Source organism: Dipodomys spectabilis, unplaced genomic scaffold (assembly GCF_019054845.1).
Source record: "Dipodomys spectabilis isolate Male_0828 unplaced genomic scaffold, ASM1905484v1 ptg000119l, whole genome shotgun sequence".
NCBI classification, from domain to species: domain Eukaryota; kingdom Metazoa; phylum Chordata; class Mammalia; order Rodentia; family Heteromyidae; genus Dipodomys; species Dipodomys spectabilis.
The window spans coordinates 1,125,180-1,144,554 of NW_024870796.1; the positions used below are offsets into that span (position 1 = coordinate 1,125,180).

Below are 19,375 nucleotides of genomic sequence, written 5' to 3' on the forward strand. Positions count from 1 at the left end.
CTACTGAGATCCCACCCTGTCCTGGCCACTCATGGGAACAAAAGGACCCCAGGGCTATTTCTGGATCCCCTCAAAGTAAGCTTTGTGTAGACCCTGGAGATGTTTGTTAGCAACTTCAACTCACTCGTGGAGTATTACACTTTTAAACTTCAAAGCAAATTGTGCTTTGGACCCTGGAATGTGAAAGAGCTGCTGGGTGGCCAGGCGGTCACCTGGTTGGAACGTCACAGAGCTAAGGCTTTGTATGGCAGTCCAAACATCCCCAGCATTCTCTGGGTCTCAGCTTCTGGGTCATGATGAAGTTTGGCAGGATCTGAAGTGGTTTCTAGGGTCCCAGCACGTGTGGTCATCTTGCCTGTGCTTGGCTCTTGCTGGGCAGGTGAGCAGCTGTGAGCTCAGCCTCCAGCTCTAGAACTGTGGCTGAAGAAAGCCACAGCAGGTGGTGGCAGCCAGGGCAGGTGTGGCCTGGGATCTCAGGTCAAGGGCATCTGAATATTTACAGGAAGTACATCTGGATACTACTGGCTAGGCCAAACCCCTTGTGCTGCGATTTCTGAAATACTCCTATTCCTCTGGGCAGCCCTGGCTCATTTATTTTAGGTCTCTCTGGCCTCCCAGCTTGACAGATCAATTGGGTGCAGCCTGGCAGAGCACCATTCTAATTTCAAGAAAGCGTGTTGAATACCTTTGCAAAGGAATTGTTCCATCAAGAAGCTCGGTATTCTCTGAAGCCAATCAATACTCTGGCGGCCCCTTCTTTCCTGGTAATGAATCGCTGTCCACCTTGGCTGTCATCGGCTTGGCTCTGGGCACTTACCTGCTTAGCCTTCCCTACCTCAGCCTCAGCCCCTCCTCCTGCCTCCTTCTCACCTTGGGCTCTTCTGGTGGGGAGACAAGTCTCTCTGGAGGGCAAGTATAGAAACGGGGCAGGGGAAAGGGCCCCCATTTGGTCTGTCGCTTATCAGCAGGCCTTTGGCAAATTTGAGCCTCTGGCTTCTATTTTATCATACATCTGTGTTAGGAATGCCTGCCTTTCAAAGATCCCATGGCTTGGCTGCTTTGGGTTTCAGGCTTGGTATTTTTGATATGGCCTCTACTGGAAGATTCTGGGTGGTTCTAGTTCCTCACTCTCTGCTGGCTCAGGGTGGAGGCTGCACAGTGGAGCTGGCCAGGTGCCCTTGGCCATGTCTCTGAGCCCAAATTCCATATGGTGCTTATCTTCCTGAATGTGATAGCACTTCCCTTGTAGTCTAGCTAGCTTGGCTTTGTTTTCTGGATTTCTGCTTGTGTTTTGGCCTTTTTGTATTGAATCATCCTTCCATTTTATAATCCTAATCCACATATCTTTAATGGGAATTTGGAACTCAAAACACAGGAAAGAAGTTTCAAACTCAGAATAAGCGCAGAAAGCATTGGCCATAGAAGCTGCTAGATCATCCTGGCTGTCCAGGTCAGGGGTGAGGCTTGATTGGACCATGGGGGCTGGTAATTGGCCATTGTGAGGAGGAGGCGACCTGTCCAAGGCTGAGCTCGAGGCCTCAGTCCTGGGCTTCAAGCCCAGTGTCTCCAGCTGGGATCTCAGGCTGTGGACAGGGTGTGGGCCTTGGGCTAGGTCAAGACCACAGCTATGGCCTGGAGCTTGGTTCCTTCTTTTAGTTTTTGACGTTGCTGTCCACACAATCCTTCATGAGCGACTTGGGCCCACAGGGAGCCTGTTTCCTCTGTTTCCTCTTACGTGGCCCAAAGCTGAGGTCGACTCACTGGCTGGAAGAGGTCCCAGCACAGTTTATGCCAGCGCTGGGCTGAGGGCCTGGGGTGACTTCAGGCAGTTCAACTTTCCATCAGACTGGGACTTGTGAGGGCCCAGAGTGACAGCTGAATTCAGTCCCTGGGTGGAGAAAAGGACAAAACCCTGGGACCTCAGTGCAGAGGGTATATGGGGAGTATATATGTATGTGGGGGTGCATGTGTATCATTTATAAGCAAGGTACTATGGTTTGGATGTGTTGTGTGCCCCAAAGTTTCATATTTCGTAAGCTTGGTTTCCGGTAGAGCAGTGTTGAAGTGGTGGACCCTTTAAGAGGTGGAGCCTAATGGAAGGTGGTCAGCTCGTAGAGGCTCCACTCCGATGAGTAAATTAAACTGGTTTCATGGATTTGGTTAGGATGCACAGGAGTGAATGAATTCTTATAAGATTGCTATAGACAGTGATCACTCCCTGTGCTCGGCTTCTTGCCGACTGCTGTGTTTTCCTTTCTACCTCTTCAACATGTTGTGATTAAGTCAAGTGGAAGGCCAAGCCAAGATGTAGGAGCCTTGCTTTTTGGACTTTCTAGCCACTGGGATCATAAACCTCCTTATTTATAAGGAGTATTTTGTTAGGTATAAGGGTATTTTGTTAGGACAATGCAAAATGGGCTTAGACGCTAAAAGACTGTATTAGTTCATTTTTGTTACTATCGTAAAACACCCAGGGTAGGCTAAATTTATAAAGAAAAGAGGCTTAATTAGTTTACAGTTTGGAAGTCTGAAAGCTCAAGATTAGGCAATCCCATTGGTTGGGACTCTGGTAAGTGCCTAATGCCTGGTGGTGTCACAATAGCAAGAGCCACTTTCCAAAGCATGAGGCCCTGGGAGACAGAATACATCCAAACCACAGCAGGGACCTTTTCTTCCAGTAAATTCTATCCATGTGGCTATGGCTAACTCAGGCAGGAGGTGTTGACTGGAGAGAGATCTTCCTACCTCACCCAGGGCAACTTCTGGAAGTAGTTTGGAAATATTCCACTACACATTGATAGGTAGTTTGTGTGTCAAGTCCCATAGGGAAGAGGATGCGTATGTCCTGGGCTCTTGGGGTTACCTATGTCTGTAGGGTGCCTGGAGCCCACATGGCTTCTCCTCAGGGATGCAAAGAAGACAACTAGCTTCCTGGGGGTGATCTCAGAGACTCACAAAGTCTCAGAGAATGGTTTTCACTAATCCTCTGTCATGATCACTCACTGATGTTTCTCCAACTCAGACTTGGCTGGGGGCCAATGGGCCTTTTAGCTCATGATAGCATCCCACTGTGGCCCTAGAGGAGGCTGTGAGGAGGAGCAAAGTGTTGGGGCAGGGGGCTTTTCTGTCCTCATTGGCCGTACAGAGGTCTGTTGCTGCATGTTTACTTAGCTCCACTGTGTCTGGGTGCCTTGGGGGACAGAGGCCAAGCTCTGAAGCCAGGGATCTAAGGTGACCTTTTGAAATAGGCAGTTGATGCATCCCCCCCAGTCCTCTTTGGAGCCACGGGCCTTTCTTAGGAATAATGACTTTCTGTTGCATGCTTTCCTAAAGCCAGCCTTATTCCAGGGGACTCTTACGTCAGAGGGTAGCGGCTGGTGTGTGACATTAGCCTGTCTGGTTCTTGTACGCATGCGCATGATCTATATGCACTAACAAATTTATATGAATAGTGCCTGACTCTACGATCTGGGCCCTACCTCAGTAACTGTCTTTTATCCTAGTCAGGGGATGAGGAGGGAGTCCAAGTAGAAAGAAGAAGCAAGTATAGGAAGAAGAGACCTGACTGGATCAGACGGCCTGTTCTTCTGCCCTTGGGATTGGATGGGCTGGCATTGCTTTCTTCTCTAAGCCCTAGGTGGCTGTGGCACTCCATCTGGGAAGATTAAAACAATAGACATTTATGCTCTTGTAGTTTGGGGGGCCAGAAGTATGGAATGGGTCTTCAGGTCCCGAATCAAGATGTTTGCAGGAAACGATCGAGAGGCTTTAGGGGAGAATTTGTTGCCTGCCTTTTCAGATTTCTGGTGCCTGCCAGCCTCCTTTGGCTTGTGGTCACATCACATCCTCCTCTTCTATCTGTGTGGATATTAGATCTCCTTCTTAGAAGGATGTATGCACTTCCACTTACGTTTTGTCCAAGTTATTGAAGGCCATTTCCCAACTCAAGATCTTTAATGTAATCACATCTGCAGAGTCCGTATAAGATACAGTCACAGTTAATGGGAGTCAGGCCTATCTTTAGGGATTACCGTTCGGTCAATTGCAGGAGGTCAATTGGCTCTTCTGTATAAGGCTGGTCATGCAATAGGTGGAACACTCATTTGTGAGGTACCCGTGGAGGGCCTAGGTGCAGGCTTCAACCAGGTGGAAAGGCTGAGCTGACCCTGACACTGAGTATACTGAGAAGCTGGTGGTGTTGAGGGCCTGGTTGTATCAGTCTTCAAGGAGCTGAATTTGAGATTTCACAAAGATCTCTAGGTCTTACACAGAGCCATTTGCAGAAAATTCCACTATCCTAAAACAAGATCTGCAAACTCAGAGGCCTACAAGGTTCACCAGGCAGCCAATGGGGACAGTAGTAGAAGAAAAAACAAAGTGCTCCCGCCCTTGGCCTGGCTTTCATTTCCTCAGTTTTGATATAAATATGGATGACAGAGAAAAACATCTCTGCTAAAATGAATGTGGCAGCAAGCACATGACACTTGACTCTGGCTTCACCATGGGCTCAGGGAGGACCAGAGACTTCATCTGAAGGGACAGCCCTTCCTTGGCTCCCTTGACCTTGACCTTCAGGAAGTGTGTGGATCTGGGGCAGCGATTCTCTTACTGCCAAGAGAATTCAGCTATCACGATTATTTATATGATTTTCCTTGATTTTAAACTATGGCTTCAGATTTTTTTCCTTTTTTTTTTTTTTTTCTTTGTGGCTTAACATTTCTGAAAGCACTGTATGGATCAGATAAAACCTGCTCTTCCCCATTGGTTTCTGCTTTCTGAGATGCAGAGGCAGGAACATCTTCTGCCCTCTTCTATGAGCTGCTCTGGAATGGGGTTCCCCTCAACTCCCTACCCCCACACACACCCAGGGAATATATTAAATAAGAGGAAGGGCAGATGGCTCCTACCCTGATAACCTGCTTTGAGCTGATGTAGCCTTAATCCCCAACATATACACTGCCTTAGGGCTGAGAGGAGTTAGACAGCCCTATGCCTGTGACCTTGGCTGCTACCTCCTTTTCAGAAATACCTAGTGCCAAGCCTCTGCCCACTGCTGTCAGGCTGCGGTGTCCTCCCTGAGGGGCAGAGGGGGCCCAACACCATGGGAGCTGCTCTACCATGCCACTGCCAAGGCCAGCTGCTGAGGAGCGAGAGTGAGATGCCAGCACTGAGCGTTCTACGTGGCTGAGTGTAGCTGGCCAGCATACAGTCTCCACCTGGTGGCCCCCAGCCAGCCTTTCCCCAGGCCAAGAAGCTAAGCCCTCCTTTCCAGTCTTCTTCTTATTTTACTTTCAGCCCACTAGTTTTCCAGGCTTGTCAAGCTCGGGGAGCTCATAGTAGACATGCAGGGCAGAGATCTGCAGGGCAGAGCAGATGCTTGGGGCTTGGTGGGGATTGCACCCCCAGATAACCCAGGATCTGGACAGAGTCCTCTGTGTACTGGGCAGCCAGCTGCTTATTGTTGGATCTCACTCAAGGCTAGGGACAAAGAGGCTGGAAAGGTGGCATAATTTGGGGAAGAAAGTGGGGCTTCTATCTGAGGGCCACAGGATGGGGAAGTTGGTGTGACGCTGTAGTGACAGGCAGATCATTAGGCCCCAGTGACACTGTGGATGTGAGGTGCAGGGGCAGGGCTCAGCCAAAGGTGTAAAGCCTGGTAGGGAGGGACGTGGGAGAAAATTACAGACAGTGCACCAGGACATATGTAAATTTTGCTGATCACTAGCCCGGGGAGTCTTTCTGCCCTGCAGAAAGGCTGCTATAATGAGTTACTATAAACTCAGTGCCTTAAAACAGCACGATTTATTCTCCTGCAGTTCTGAAGGTCAGAAACTCAAATGGGCTTTAAGGCCTAAAATCAAAGTGTGCATAGCCTGGCACCCTTTGAAGGCTCTGCTTCTACGGCACATCGCCTACTCCTCTTCTAGAGCTCTGTCTCCCTCCTAAAAGGACATTCATGATTACTTTTAGGGCCCAGTGGAATAATCCCAGAGAGTCTCACCATCACAAGATACTTAACTACATTTGCAGTTTCTTTTTACCATATAAGGCCACACTCTTGGGGTCCAGGATGTAGGATGTGTTCATCTCAGGGTGGTCATGACTCAGCCTAAGGTGTCTTTAAGTTTCCAACTCTGAGGTCCTGGGGGAGGGTAGAGAGAGGCTCTTGGGGGACCCAAGGAAGCTCAGGGAGATGTGCTGATTGTGAAACCCAAGGCAGCTGGCAAGGGCTCCAGGAGGCATGTTCCAGAGCTGAGCGCACCCTTGGCCAAGGCTGCAGAGCTCCTGTCCTTCTGTGGGCCAGGCCCTTGGGACGGCGCTTGGAGATGCCAGGATAGTGACGTGGCCCCACGCCGGGAAGGGTGGGCGGGGGCTGGTGCTGGGAAAGCCGAGGCTGCACATTCTCAAAAGCTAGGAGTTGTCTGGGGTCACACTTGGAGAGGTTCCAGAGTTGCTGACTGAGCTGAAAGGGCCCAAAGCCCTGGGGCCTGCATTTGGGATCATTGTCCTGTGGACACTTTCCATCCCCTGAGCTCTAAAGGCAGAAACAATTCATGTAGGCAGGGCAAGGACTCAGGGTCCACCTTATCCTGAAGTGGGAAATTCAGAGTATGTTCCCCACAATTCAATCCATGCATGGCATGCCCCCTGATTGGCCCTTGTAGCCATGTGATCCAGTCTCCAACATAAAGACATCCAGGTGAATGTGTTCTAGGCAGGTCCCCTTGGTCTTTGATCTCCATGAACAAATGGCCCAGAGGATGGCAGCCTTGGCTTTGCCTTTAACTGCGTTCTCAGAGGCTCAGGTTCATGAGACAGTTCTGAAAGAGGACCGATGCTTCTTAAAGGAGGGCTCTATCAGCTTCATCAGCTCTTGTAGCATGGGGTCAGGAGACAGTTCAGTGGAGGGTCAGAATGTGTGTGACTCTAGCCCAGTTGGATGTTCTTCTGGCTGACTGTAGGGTGTGGGGGGCAATGGATCTAACCCTCTGGTGACTAAATTTCTCCATTTCTAAATATTCCGGTGTCTGTGGAATTAGACATGATGCTCCCCCTCTCATGCAGAGGACAGCGACTGCTCCTTGCTTGTTGTGACAAGGGCTACAGGGGGTGTTTGTTGTGGCTCCTGAGGTTCCATTAGCCCTTAACCATCTTTTTCTGTGGCTCCATCTTCATCAGACACAACAGATTGATGCTTTTCTTTCCTTCCCTTGGATTTGTGTTGCAAATGTCCCCCAAAGAGCATTTCTGGCAGCACAGTAACCACACTGGCTTCCAGATAGCTGGCGGCTCAGAAGTGAAAGCTACGCTCTGCTCAATGCCGCTGCCGTGTCTGGAGTTTAATTAGTGAGAACAGTGTGTGTGTGTGTGTGTGGCCTTTGCATTGGCCTTGGGCTCGTTGTGTCTTCTCTTTGCATGCTGCAGGTGCAAGAGGTAGGCGGCTTTTGGGGACGGAGTAAGGCTGGCTCCATGCTCCTGGTGTCCCCATGGTCAACTGTGAAAGAGTCTTGGGCTTCCTGCAAGATGGAGGGCAGGAGGGGAGAGCATGCCATATTGGGCCCTCCTCAGAGATGTAGGTACCTGCACTGAAGGAAGTTACATTTCCTGATAGAGCCATATCCCATGATGGGACTGTGGAGCTAGTTCAAGGGGACAGAATACACTTTGCCAGAAGTAGTGAGGGTAGGCAGAGCTCAGAAACTGGTTCATGATCCAAACTCTGCCAGTTTGTGTCAGCAAGACCACTGACCACAGGCCCCACTTCCTCTCAGAATTCTCGGCAGGACAGCAAACACTTCAACCAGCTCCAAGCCTGAAGTGTTTTCTATAAAAATTTCCAATTTTCTTTGACCCATTTCTCTTTGAAATTAATCCCAAGCAGCCATGTGCACTTGGCCCTAAAGGAACTCTGAGCTGGGAAAAGGTCACGCAATTAGGTGGAAATGTTAGCGTGTGGTGCTCTCCTCTCCTCTCTCCCTGCTGACACCAGGCTATCTATTTCTCTTCCTCAGTCTTTCTCTCTCTCTCTCTCTTGAGATGGAGCTGGGGCAGCCTGAAACCATGGAAGAGATGTAGCTGTGGAATAGGAGGGACACATCCTGATTCTGGCTTCTGCATTTAATCCGGGCCACTTGGAGATATTACCAGCCTCAGGACTTCAGTACTGTCTCATTCCCACTGCTTGGAACACTCTTCTTAGCACCACCATTAAGGTCACAGGTCAACTGTGGCCACCTGGATCTGGACCACCTCCTTCCTCTCTCCATCCTCTCTGGTACTGGCACTTAGTTTCTACCCCATTTAACTTAGACCAGTTCCCACTCTGCAGATGCTGCTCATACATCTGTCCTCTGGACTGTGAACTCTAAGAGATGATGAAGGACTTGGTCTGGGTCACCTGCTGCTGTATCCCCAGCACTCTGTCCAGCTCCACACACACAGAGTGGACACACAAGAAGTGCAAGTTTGAGCTGACACATCTCTCCCATTTGATCCTGGCGTTGGAAGAACAGTTCTCCCACCCACCCCCTCCGCCCCCCACCAGGGTTCATGTATTAAAGACTTGATAACCAGCTGTGATGCTAGGATAGGTAGAACCTTTAAGAGGCAGAGCCTAGTTGGAGGAAGTTAGATGTTGGGATCATAGCTTCTTTTGTGTTTCTTTCGTTCACTTCCTGACCACCATGAGATGAGAAGTCTGTACATGCTCTCAACCTGATGTACTGTGCCCGAAGTCACAAGACCATAGGGGCAGTGGAGTGAAGTCCCTGAATCTGTGAGCCAAATAAATCTTTCCTCCTTTTAACTGACAGGAAGCCTGACTAACCCAAGGGGGTAAAGCCTTAGGAATTTTAGCCAGAGCTTGACAGAAGTCCAGCCAGAGTATCTTCCACAGGTGCCTTGACAGTGTAATGTACATACCTAGAAGGGCCCAGGTGAGGGCTTGCAGGAGTCTAAGCCACTGCCTGGTAGAAGAGATGGCGTTGGAGCTGGGCTTGTGTGGGGAGGTAGATGGGACTGATTCAGGCTAGGTTGTGACAGGAATCTGGGGGCCACAGAGGGTTCAGTCATATCTAATCCCAGTGCTGTTCCCAAGATCATGGAAGGAACAATAGCTAATTACAGGTCTACTTCCTGGATGAGACACTAGACTCAGAGAGGGTCCCTTGCTCATTATCCTGCGTGCATGCTTATTCATCCATCCACTTGTTTACTCCTTTCAACCCAGTCGCACTCTGTGTTTACTATGTGCTTGGGTGCTAGCTGGAGACACAGTAGCGGACAAACCTGAACAAGTTCTTCCTCTCCCGGAGTTCACAGTGTGGCAGCAAAGAACCATGATCAGCATTTGTGGAGATGAATGGGCTGGCAAGGGAGGGAGGCATTCCAGGTCCAGGTAGCCACAGTTGACCCTGAATGATGCCCTGAATGATGGGAAAGTCAAGGGCTACAAAGAGTGTCACAAAAATTAGACCCAGCTAGCTAGTACTAAAGGCTGGTGTTATATCCTGTGAGCCCAGTTAAATGTAGAACCCAGGGATTCCATAGCTGCACCTTGCAACTGCTCTGTGCACCAACGCCCCCCGCCCCCCGCCCCGCCCCGCCCCAGCCTCAGAGAAAAGGTATAAGCCACAGTTTGACCCTCATTTGGCTGCTGCTCTCCTGAGAGGCCTCAGAAGTGACACACAGGCTGGCAGGCTCTGGAATATGCTGGCGTTTCCTCCTGCCCTGGATGAACAAGGTTCTCCCTTTAGATAGGATTATGGGGACCAGGAACAGGGATTGATGATGGAGGTGTGTGTGTGTGTGTGTGTGTGTGTGTGTGTGTGTGTGTGTGTGTGTGTGTGTGTGTGTGTGTGTGTGTGTGTGTGTGTGTGTGTGTCCTTCTGTGGCAGGCTAGGTCTCCCCTCCCCAGCTTGCTACTTTAGGGGAGGGTTTGCAGGTGAAAGAAACTGAACTGTGAGTGTGTACTGGGCCTGGCGTGTAGCTGCAGGCAGACTACAGTTGTAACTGCTTCTGACGGCTAAGGTGATCCCTGCTTCTGAGGTGACCTGTCTTGGAATTTGGGGTTAAAAACACCCAGGAAGCAGACCTTGGGCTCCATTCTTGTGAATGGAACACATACCTTGTATTGAGTCCACAGGCAATGGCCTGAGCTAGTCAGGCTGCCCTGGAGTCCAGGTTCTAAGTAGTCCAAGTGCTGTACAGTCTCACTGTTCAGATAGAGCCAGGCTGGCTCCCCTTGCAGTTTGTGTTTTATTCCGTTTATCTAGCCATAAAGCTGGGCTGCTTTTGCCTTTCATTTGTTGCTTCTTTGATTGCTGGTGATGAGGAATGATGGATGATCTTCCTCTGTGTGATGATTTTGTATGTCTTCTCTTCCCATTTAAGTTCTTTGCCTGTTTCTCTCTCTCTTGGGGTCTTCTATATTGGGATAAGCCTTTTATCTGTTTTAGATACTGACTTTCTGTCATGTTTGATACATGCCTTTTCCCCAGGCTGTAGTTCCCTGTTTCTTTACAGTTTGGATAGTGTTTGCTGCACAAATGCCCACTTTTCCATCAGCAGTCAGCTCTGTGAATGATCTTCTGCCCCCTTGGAGCCGAGCTGGCGGTTCAGGGACATGAATATTAATCAGGGGGGCTGCTTGAAGACAGTGAATGAACCTGAGTGTCTGGTCACCCGCGTGGCAACCCTGGAAGCCTAGGAGAAAACCAAGGACCTCCAAGAGTACTGCCATTCAAGTAGTATTGGAAATAGCAGGGAGAGAAGGAAGATGGTGATGTTTTTGAACACTTACTGGTACCACACCCACAGAGGCACCTCACGTGAGGAGCCTGCAGGGTTTGTTGGTGCTACTCCTGTGTCCACTTTGCAGATGAGGAAACTGAAGCTCAGATAGTTGGATAGGTTGTGAGTTTGTAGAGTTACCATGGAAGCCAGCCTCTGGCATGGGGAGAGAAGAACAGGCCCAGGACCCAGAGCGGCATACAACACCCTCCTGTGTGACTCAAGAGCCTGGGGTGGCAAGACTTACTTGTCTCAGACTCAGCTGAAGGCTGGCTGTGCTTGGGACACCTCTGAGCAAGCAGCAGGCCTGGAGTTCTGCTTCATAGATGCAGAGATGGAAGCCCAGAGAGGGTGAGTGAGGACATGTCTCTGGGTCATTTAGCACATTAGCTCCCTGGAGAACCTTTCGCTGGCAGTGGAATCCCCAGCATTGCGTGGAGTGCCTGGCGCACAGTTAGTGCCTAAATATCCGTGAAAAGAAAAAAAAAAAGAATGGAGCTGCTTAGAAAACCTGGCCTCATGATCATGCCTAGAGCAGCAGCCATTGCTTGTAGATGTTTGCTGGCTTGCTGCGGAAACCCACTGTAGTGTGGTCCTCTGCTCCAAGCCTGTAGGGCCTTAGGTCTGTGGAGGTGGGACGTTGTTGGAGACACAGGACATCAGGTATTCTTGTACCTTTACTGGCCCCATCCTTCTGTCCCTGGTCAGGGCCAGCCTGATGGGTATGCAACCTGTCACAGAAGGCTAGCTCCAGTCCTTCCAGGCCAAGAGTTTATTCTTTCTTTTTTTTCCTTCTTTCTCTCTTTCTCACCCTCTCCCTTCTTTCATACTGGCACTGGGGTTTGAACTCAGGGCCTGGGCACTGCACCTTAGCTTTTTTTGTCCAAGGCTGGTGCTCTACCATTTGAGCCTCATTTCCACTTTTAGCTTTTTGCTGGGTAATTGGAAATAAGAGTCTCGTAGACTTTTCCTGCTCAGGCTAGCTTTGAACCACCATCTTCAGAAATCAGCCTGCTGAGTAGCTAGGATTATAGTTGTGAACCACCAGCCCCTGGCAACCCGGTACTTTCCAAGGGCCATTTAACCTTTATTGGGAATGTCTGCTTCTAGCCTGCAGAGAACAGGCAGATGGGCTCTGCCGATGCTCTAATGACAGGCCTGGCACCTGAGAAATGTGCCCTGTTTTCTACCTGGGGACAGAAGTGCTGAGAATCTTAGCTTGCAACCAGGAAAGTCTGTTGAACTGGGGAGACAAGCTGGGCGCCAATGGGTAGGGTCGGGAAGGCAGGCCTTGCTACCCCCAGCATACTCTGGCTGCCATTCTCTACTCCATGGCTTCAAACACAAAGCATCCCATGGAAATCACATGCTTTGCTCACCTGCTCAATCAGCTCACTGAACAGGTAGTCATGAAGTACTCACAACAGGACCTTGGCACTGGACTAGGCTTTAGAATCCTGGCACTCCAGCTTCATACAGTTCACAGCAAACACATTTAAAATGATAGGCTGAGATTGGGCGTTGGGGCTGAGATCTGAAGGGTAAATTGCGGTTCACTAGAAGAGGAGAGGGACCAGGCAGATGTGAAGGTCCTGAGGGAGTAGACCCACCAAGATGGAGCCTAGGCAGGTTGCTTCTATGTGTCAGGACTTGTTGCCAAGGCTTCTGTGCAGATTTCTGGAGACATGGTTGGGTCCATTCGCAGATTCCCAGTTGATAGAAATGCTGTCACATCTCTTGGGCTCTGAGACTTGCTTTGCCTGGCACTGGGAATTCTGTGAGCCTGTGTTCATCTATTCACAGGCAGCCTTTGCTCAGTCTACATGGCAGGGCTGGGGTGACCAGATCTGGGGGACCAGTGGCTATGACACGTGATGGGGTTAAGAGGACAAAGTTCTGGGATGGGTCGGGGCAGGGTAGACATGTGGTTCTAGCAGGGCAAAGGACCTGGGTTCCCCCTGGAGGTCCCCAGACCATATTCAAGAGCCCCTAGTAGTCTGTGGAGGGTGGTTAAGTTGACCAGAAGTTCAGTATATGTTCTTCAGGCTAGGAGGCTGAAGGGGGGGGGGGGGGCGTGTCAGGTGAGGGACAGGAGAAATGATAGTCTTAATACTCTACCCCAACCCCCAGCCAAAAGCTTGTGGCCACAGGAAGTCATGGCTGGAGTATGCTCAAGAGACATGGGGCCCATGACCCTGCACCTGGGCTCAGATGTAGCTGAGCTGGGCAACACAGACCCCAAGACAAGAGCTCTGTGGCCTTGACCAGAACTGAGAGTCAGGTATCTCTGGAGGACAGAGGTTGTGTGTGGACACAGGGGAGCAAATGATGGGCAGTGGGTAGATGGGCTGGGTTTAAGACACAGGTAGATGTGAGGTTGCTGGTAGCAAGAGGGCCTCTGATGTTTTAAGCAAAACCAGAAGTTGCATTTTAATTGTAAAACCTCTTCATTTTCAAACGTTGGCAGCTAGTTAAAAAATACTATTATTATCATCATTATTGTGTGTGTGTGTGTGTGTGTGTGTGTGTGTGTGTGTCTTGGGTTTGAACTTAGAGCCTAGGTGCTGTCCCTGAGCTTTTTTGCTCAAGGCTAACACTCTACCACTTGAGCCACAGATCTGGCTCTTTTTTGGGGGGGGGCGGGAGGGTTCAGTTAATTAGAGATAAGATTCTCACAAACTTTGCTGCTTGGATGGCTTGGGACTGCAGTCCACAGATCTTAGCCCCCTGAGTGGCTAGAATTATAGGCATGAGCCACCAGCACCTGGGAGTAATTCACAATTTGTGGAAGCCATGTCTGGGCCAAGTAGCTGTTGGGATGGATGGTAGTGGTGGAGACAGAATAAGGGGTATCCCGGGGTGCCTTCAGTGCTGGGGACCTTCATCTAGCAGCCAGGGGCCCAGCCTCTTGGATGTGGCTGGAGCTGCCTCGGAGTTGAAATGTACTTCAGAGGAATTTTTATTTTCATTTCGGGAACGTCGCAAGAGAGCTTTCCAGCGGTTCTGTTTCTGCGAGGAGAACTCTGCGGTCGTCCTGTTTTTCTTGGAGGCCTGCGAGGAAGCCCATCTGCAGAGCATTAGTGAGAGGGAATGTGGGGGTGGGGGTGGGGGCAGGGGAAAGAGCATGTGGGGAAGGCTCGGTCCACGCTGGATAGGACCTTGGATAGACAGAGGGTTGGATGGGCTCCCAACCCCCTGAAGTTAATGGCCATCCTGCCCAGGGCAGTACCAAGGTTGTCTCACCCCTGTAGCCAGGCCACGCAAGGCTGGAGTAGACAGAGCCAGTTGTGTTGCAGTTGGCGCCTCAACCAGGGGGTCTAAGGCTCAACTTCTCCTGGCTCCCTGTTCATCTTAGGCCCATATTACAGAACATTCTCCAGACTCCCTACAGCTTTGGAGAACATGGTCTACTGCACATACAAGGGGATTCCACCTCTTCTGGGCAGGACCAAGGGAGTTGCTTATATTTTTGGCCTTCATCACCAAAACTGGGCTTGGATTTGTCCCAAGACCTTGGAGTGGAAAGGGGCGTGGAAAGGGGCCTTGTGTCCTCACATGCCCAGAAAGGATGAGCCTTGCACGAGCCACATCGTTTGGGCCCTTGGTGGGGACAACTGTGGACAGTGTCCTTCTCCTGCTATCTTCAGAAGTTGGGACCTTGTGACTTGTTCCCAAAGTGCCCCAGTAGGTGGCAAGGGACTCAGCTTCACCTTGCTCTGGCCTGGACTCAGTTTTCTCATTTGAAAAATTGAGGGTGGTAGATTAAAGACTAGGCCTCACTCACAGATCATGGGTTGTACCTCTGTGCCCCCTCCCATTCCCACCCAAGGCCTTCAAAAACTTTTGAGTATATACTTTCAAATCAGGAGGTTTCCATAAAATCCTTTTTTTTTTTTTCAGGTTTGTTATTTTTTCCCCCCAATTTCCTCCAGGAAGATCAGAAAACACAGTAGTCCTGGGCACGGGCCTGTAGGCAGCATTTGACCAGCAGCTCGGTGTCTCTTCCGGTGGGGTGAACACAACCCTTTTCTTCCCTACCATCTCTTATTGGGCTTACCTACTCATTTTGGCCCTGCCTGCTGGGTTGGCAATGGAATTTGAGACTCCCGAACAACCCTCCTGGTTGGTGATTATATTTCCACACTGCTTGTTTCTCTCATATAAACACACACGCATGTGTGTATACCTACATGCATACATTCATGCACAGTGCTAAACAGAATAGGTGCACCTGTGTCTTCATCAATGTAGGAAACCCAGGGATGAACCATGCTATCCTGAGGAATTTCCCTGGCTGACTTCAGGAGACTTGCATCTGGTCTATCTCTGAATTAAATTCCCAGGGCCTTTGCCAAGACCTCAGGCTCATAAAAGCTTCATGAGCAGTCCTAACATGGTCCTTATAAGAACGTCCCTGGATCCTTTCCCATAGGGTCTGGGGACCATTTACAAGACAGGCCAACCTGGAACCCAGGAGCTTACTGTGCGATGAGCTGAGCTGCCCACTGGGCACTCTGCATGGACAAAATGGTGCCTGTGTTCTTGCCTGAAGGAGCCATAGGGCCATCATTCTTTGAAAAAGGAACAAGGCTGTTTAGGTCTTCCTAGAAGAAGAAAGACTACTTCAGAGAATGCTCACCATGGTGTGCAGAGGCTGAGCTTTAGGACAAGCTTTGGGGGCAGTGAGTAGGAACTAGTTAACGTTTCCCAGCTGAGCAACACCCCAAACTGCATGTACGGGGGATGTTGGTAGACCCAGTAAAACCTTGGCTCATTAGATCAGCTACTGGGATAGCAGCCAGTTCCTAGGCTTGGTGATGCCTGTACAAAGGTCTGATGGCCCAATGGGATAAGAAGTGGAAGGAAACATGACACATAACAAGACAGTTTGGTCCCACTCCTGCCCCTGAGACCATTATAACGGTCTGTATGATTTCCACAAGACTCTGTTCTAGAGTCTGGGCTCTGTAACCTTTAATCATTGTGTCATGTTGTCTTTTTCTTTTTTAACCAAAACATTCATCTCTGGGCTCCTATGGCTCATGCCTGTAATCCTAGATGCTCAGGAGGCTGAGATCTGAGGATCGCACTTCAAAGCCAGCCTGGGCAGGAAATTCCTTGAGACTCTTATCTCCAGTAAACTACTCAGAAAGACCTGGCAGTGGCACTGTGGTTCAAGTGGTAGAGCTCTAGCCTTGAGTAAAAGAAGCTCAGAGACAGAGCCCAAGCCCTAGGTCCAGCAAAAATAAAAAATATAAAAATTGTCTGCATTCTTGGTGCTATTGACAATTATAAAATCGGTCAGGGAGGGCTAGGAGTTTTGAGGACAGTGAGAGGAAGAGTATGCACGACCTAATGTTTTAGAGAACATGCTTACAGGTTTAATTTACACCCCCTCCAAGCTGACTTCACTTACATACATCTCTTCTGAGCTCCTGTAAACATCTGAATTGCTAGTTCTGGTCTTTTTTAGTTGACTATAATTCATAACATAGGATTCAGAATTGTAGCCGTTTAAAAATGCATAATTTGTGGTTTTGAGTATTTCTACAGCGCTGTGCAACTATCATCATTATTCAGTTTAGGAACATCTTTATCATCTTAAGGGGAAACTTGGCACTCATTGAGAAGTCACTGCCTACCCCATCCCTTCGGCCCTGACAACCACAAACCTACTACCTGTATGAATTTGCCTAGTGTGGATATTTTGTATAAATGAAAGCATAACATCCAATGACCTATTTGATCTGTTTTGTTTTGTTTCGCTCTGCTCTATTTTGTTTTTGTACCAATACTGACCAATATTAGGGTTTATTTTTTATTTTTTGTCAGTCATGGGGCTTGAACTCTGGGCCTGGGCCCTATCCCTCAGCTCTTCAGCTCAAGGCTAGCTCCCTACCACTTGAACCACAGTGCCACTAAGGTTTTTCTGGTGGTTCATTGGATATTAGAGTCTCGTGGACTTTTCTGCCCTGGCTAGCTTTGAACTATGGTCCCCAGATCTCAGCCTCTGGAGTAGCTAGGATTACAGGTGTGAGCCACCAGTACCTGGCATATTGTCTGTCTTTGTTCTGTAGTTTTCTAGAAAATCTGTTTTGCCTATGTGCAGTTCCTCTCCCCATATGCTATGCTCATGGTTCCTTCCTCCATGTTCATGTGGGCTCAACTTCGTCTCTCTTTCTGAAGCTCTGCATAGTTCTTCTTCCATCCTGGCTCTACCAGACAGCTGGCAAGGCCATGTCTTTCATGTGTACATACTTGCCTGTACCACACCCTGGTCCCCACAGAGCCTACTTGCCAGGCTTCCGGGTAGAACATTATTTGTTTCCCTTAGTCCTTCATCCAGCAACTTCTCACCCACGTACTGACAAGTAGTCACAGAGATGGAACTTGGTCAAGTCTGCTGGGATCCTGTGTCTCCCTTGCATCTCACTCGTCTTCCTAGAACAGACAGCAGTATGTGTTTATGAAGCCTGTGCACATACATAGAATTGGATGGGCAAAACAAATCCAAATGCATCCATGATCAGTAAGTATGGATGAACAAAGCCCACCAATTCCAAGACAGAGGTCATTGTATTAGATAAACAAGACAAAAGCCAAAGCCCAAAATCTAGCCATGTGCTCTCACCAGGGATACACGAAAATATAAGCCAAGGAAAGGTCATGGTGCAAGTGTGAAGACATAAACATCTAGCAGCCAGGGGTGAGCTGGAGTTGTCATCAATCTCAGACTCAAGACAGAAGATGTGATGAGGGAAAGACAGGTCACCATTTAATGAGAAAAGGTTCATTTCTCCAAGATGATATGGCAGTTCCAAAAGTGTATGCCTTTATTAAAATAGCCTTTCTGTATTTGATGTCAACTTTGTGAAACATGGAGGAATGGAAAAAAATCTATCATCATTTGGGGGAGATTTCAGCTATTTTTTCCAATTAGTGTTGGACAAAAAAAAAAATCTACCAAGGTAAGGATGTTCAGAACAATACAAATAACTGGCTGAATTTAGTGGACGTAGATAAATTTTGCACCTGATATAATAGAGGTTCCACATTTTTCTCAAGCACACATGAAATACTTATTTTAAAAATCCATCCATAAAGTAGTAAATCTTTTGGAAATTCAAAGAATAATTGTGAGGCAGAGATCATCATGCCTTCAAGTTTAGAATTAATACCCCCCCAAATAAAATCTCCATTATTGGTAAATTAAAAAGAAACTTCTTGAATAATTCATAGGTCAAGGAAGAATTAATAAGGGAACTTTAAAAATACTTATAACTGAGTATCATCAAAGCACTAAATAAGAAAACTAGAATGGAAATTCATACGAGAAAAGAAAAGGGCTGAAAATTAAAGAGATCAATCTCCAATGTAAGAAAGAAGCTGGGGGGCTGGGAAGGTGGCTCAGTGATAGAGCGCTTGCCTTGCATGCGTGAGGCCCTGGGTTCGATTCCTCAGCACTACAGAAGCAAAAAGAAAAAAGCTGGAAGTGGTGCTGTGGCTCAAGTGGTAGAGCGTTAGCCTTGAGCTGAAGAGCTAAGAGATAGCACCCAGACCCAGAGTTCAGGCCCCACGACCGGACCCCCCAAAAAGAAAGAAAGAAGCTGGGGGAGGGGAAAAGCAAAATTAATCCAAAAGAAGTATAAGAGAAAAGGTAATAGAAATAAGATCAGAAATCATGACAGTTTCTTGGTTCTGACATTGCTGTTGTCAGGAGCATGCAAGATCAGTACTGCCAGATGTTTTTGGTTTTCAGGAGACACATGAGTATATTGCTGCTGAGCACCCATGGCTCACACCTATAATCCTAGCTACTAAGGAGGCTGAGATCTGAGGATCATGGTTCAAAGCCAGCCTGGACAGGAAAGTTCATGTGACTCTTATCTCCAGTAACCCACCAGAAAACCAGAGGTAGCACTGGCTCAAGTGGTAGAGTACTAGCCTTGAGCTGAAGAGCTGAGGGACAGCACTCAGGCCCAGAGTTCAAGCTCCACGACCAACAAAAAAAAATTCTTTTGCTGTAATTTCTCTATGTGCTTCACAGGACTAGTAGGCATATAGTAGTGTTTAAGTCCTCTATTTACTAATTAGTCTTTTGATTCGTTAGTCTATCTGTTATTGAAAGCAGGATTCCAAAATTCTCAGAAACTTTTGAAGAATTGTCTCTTTTTGATTATACCATTTTTGCTTCACACTTCAGGTTCTTTTGGTAGGTGTGTAGATGGACATGGTCTTATGTTTTTGTTTGTTTGTTTTGCCAGTCTTGGAGCTTGAATTTAGATCCTGGGCATTGTTCCTGAGCTTTTGTGCTTAAGGCTAACACTTTACCACTTTGAGGCATAGCGCCACTTCTGGTTTTGTCATTGTTAACTGGAAATAAGAGTCTCCTAGACTTTTCTGCCTGGGCTGGCTTTGAACCACGATCCTCAGGTCTCAGCCTCTCTAGAATTACAGGCATGAGCCACTTGTGCCTGCCCTTTTATGTAATTTTGATGTACAAGCACTTCCATCAATATATAACACCCTTCCTTGTTGTCTGATAATAGCAAAACCATCCCAGATCTTTCTGATTACTATTTGC

General features: G+C 48.4%; 1 protein-coding gene across 1 annotated transcript in view; it reads left to right on the top strand.

Moving 5' to 3' along the window:
- The window catches only part of Adamts2 (ADAM metallopeptidase with thrombospondin type 1 motif 2), a 157,857-nt gene that overhangs the window by 67,363 nt on the left and 71,119 nt on the right, over positions 1–19,375 (top strand). The gene's annotated exons all lie outside the window — the stretch shown is intronic.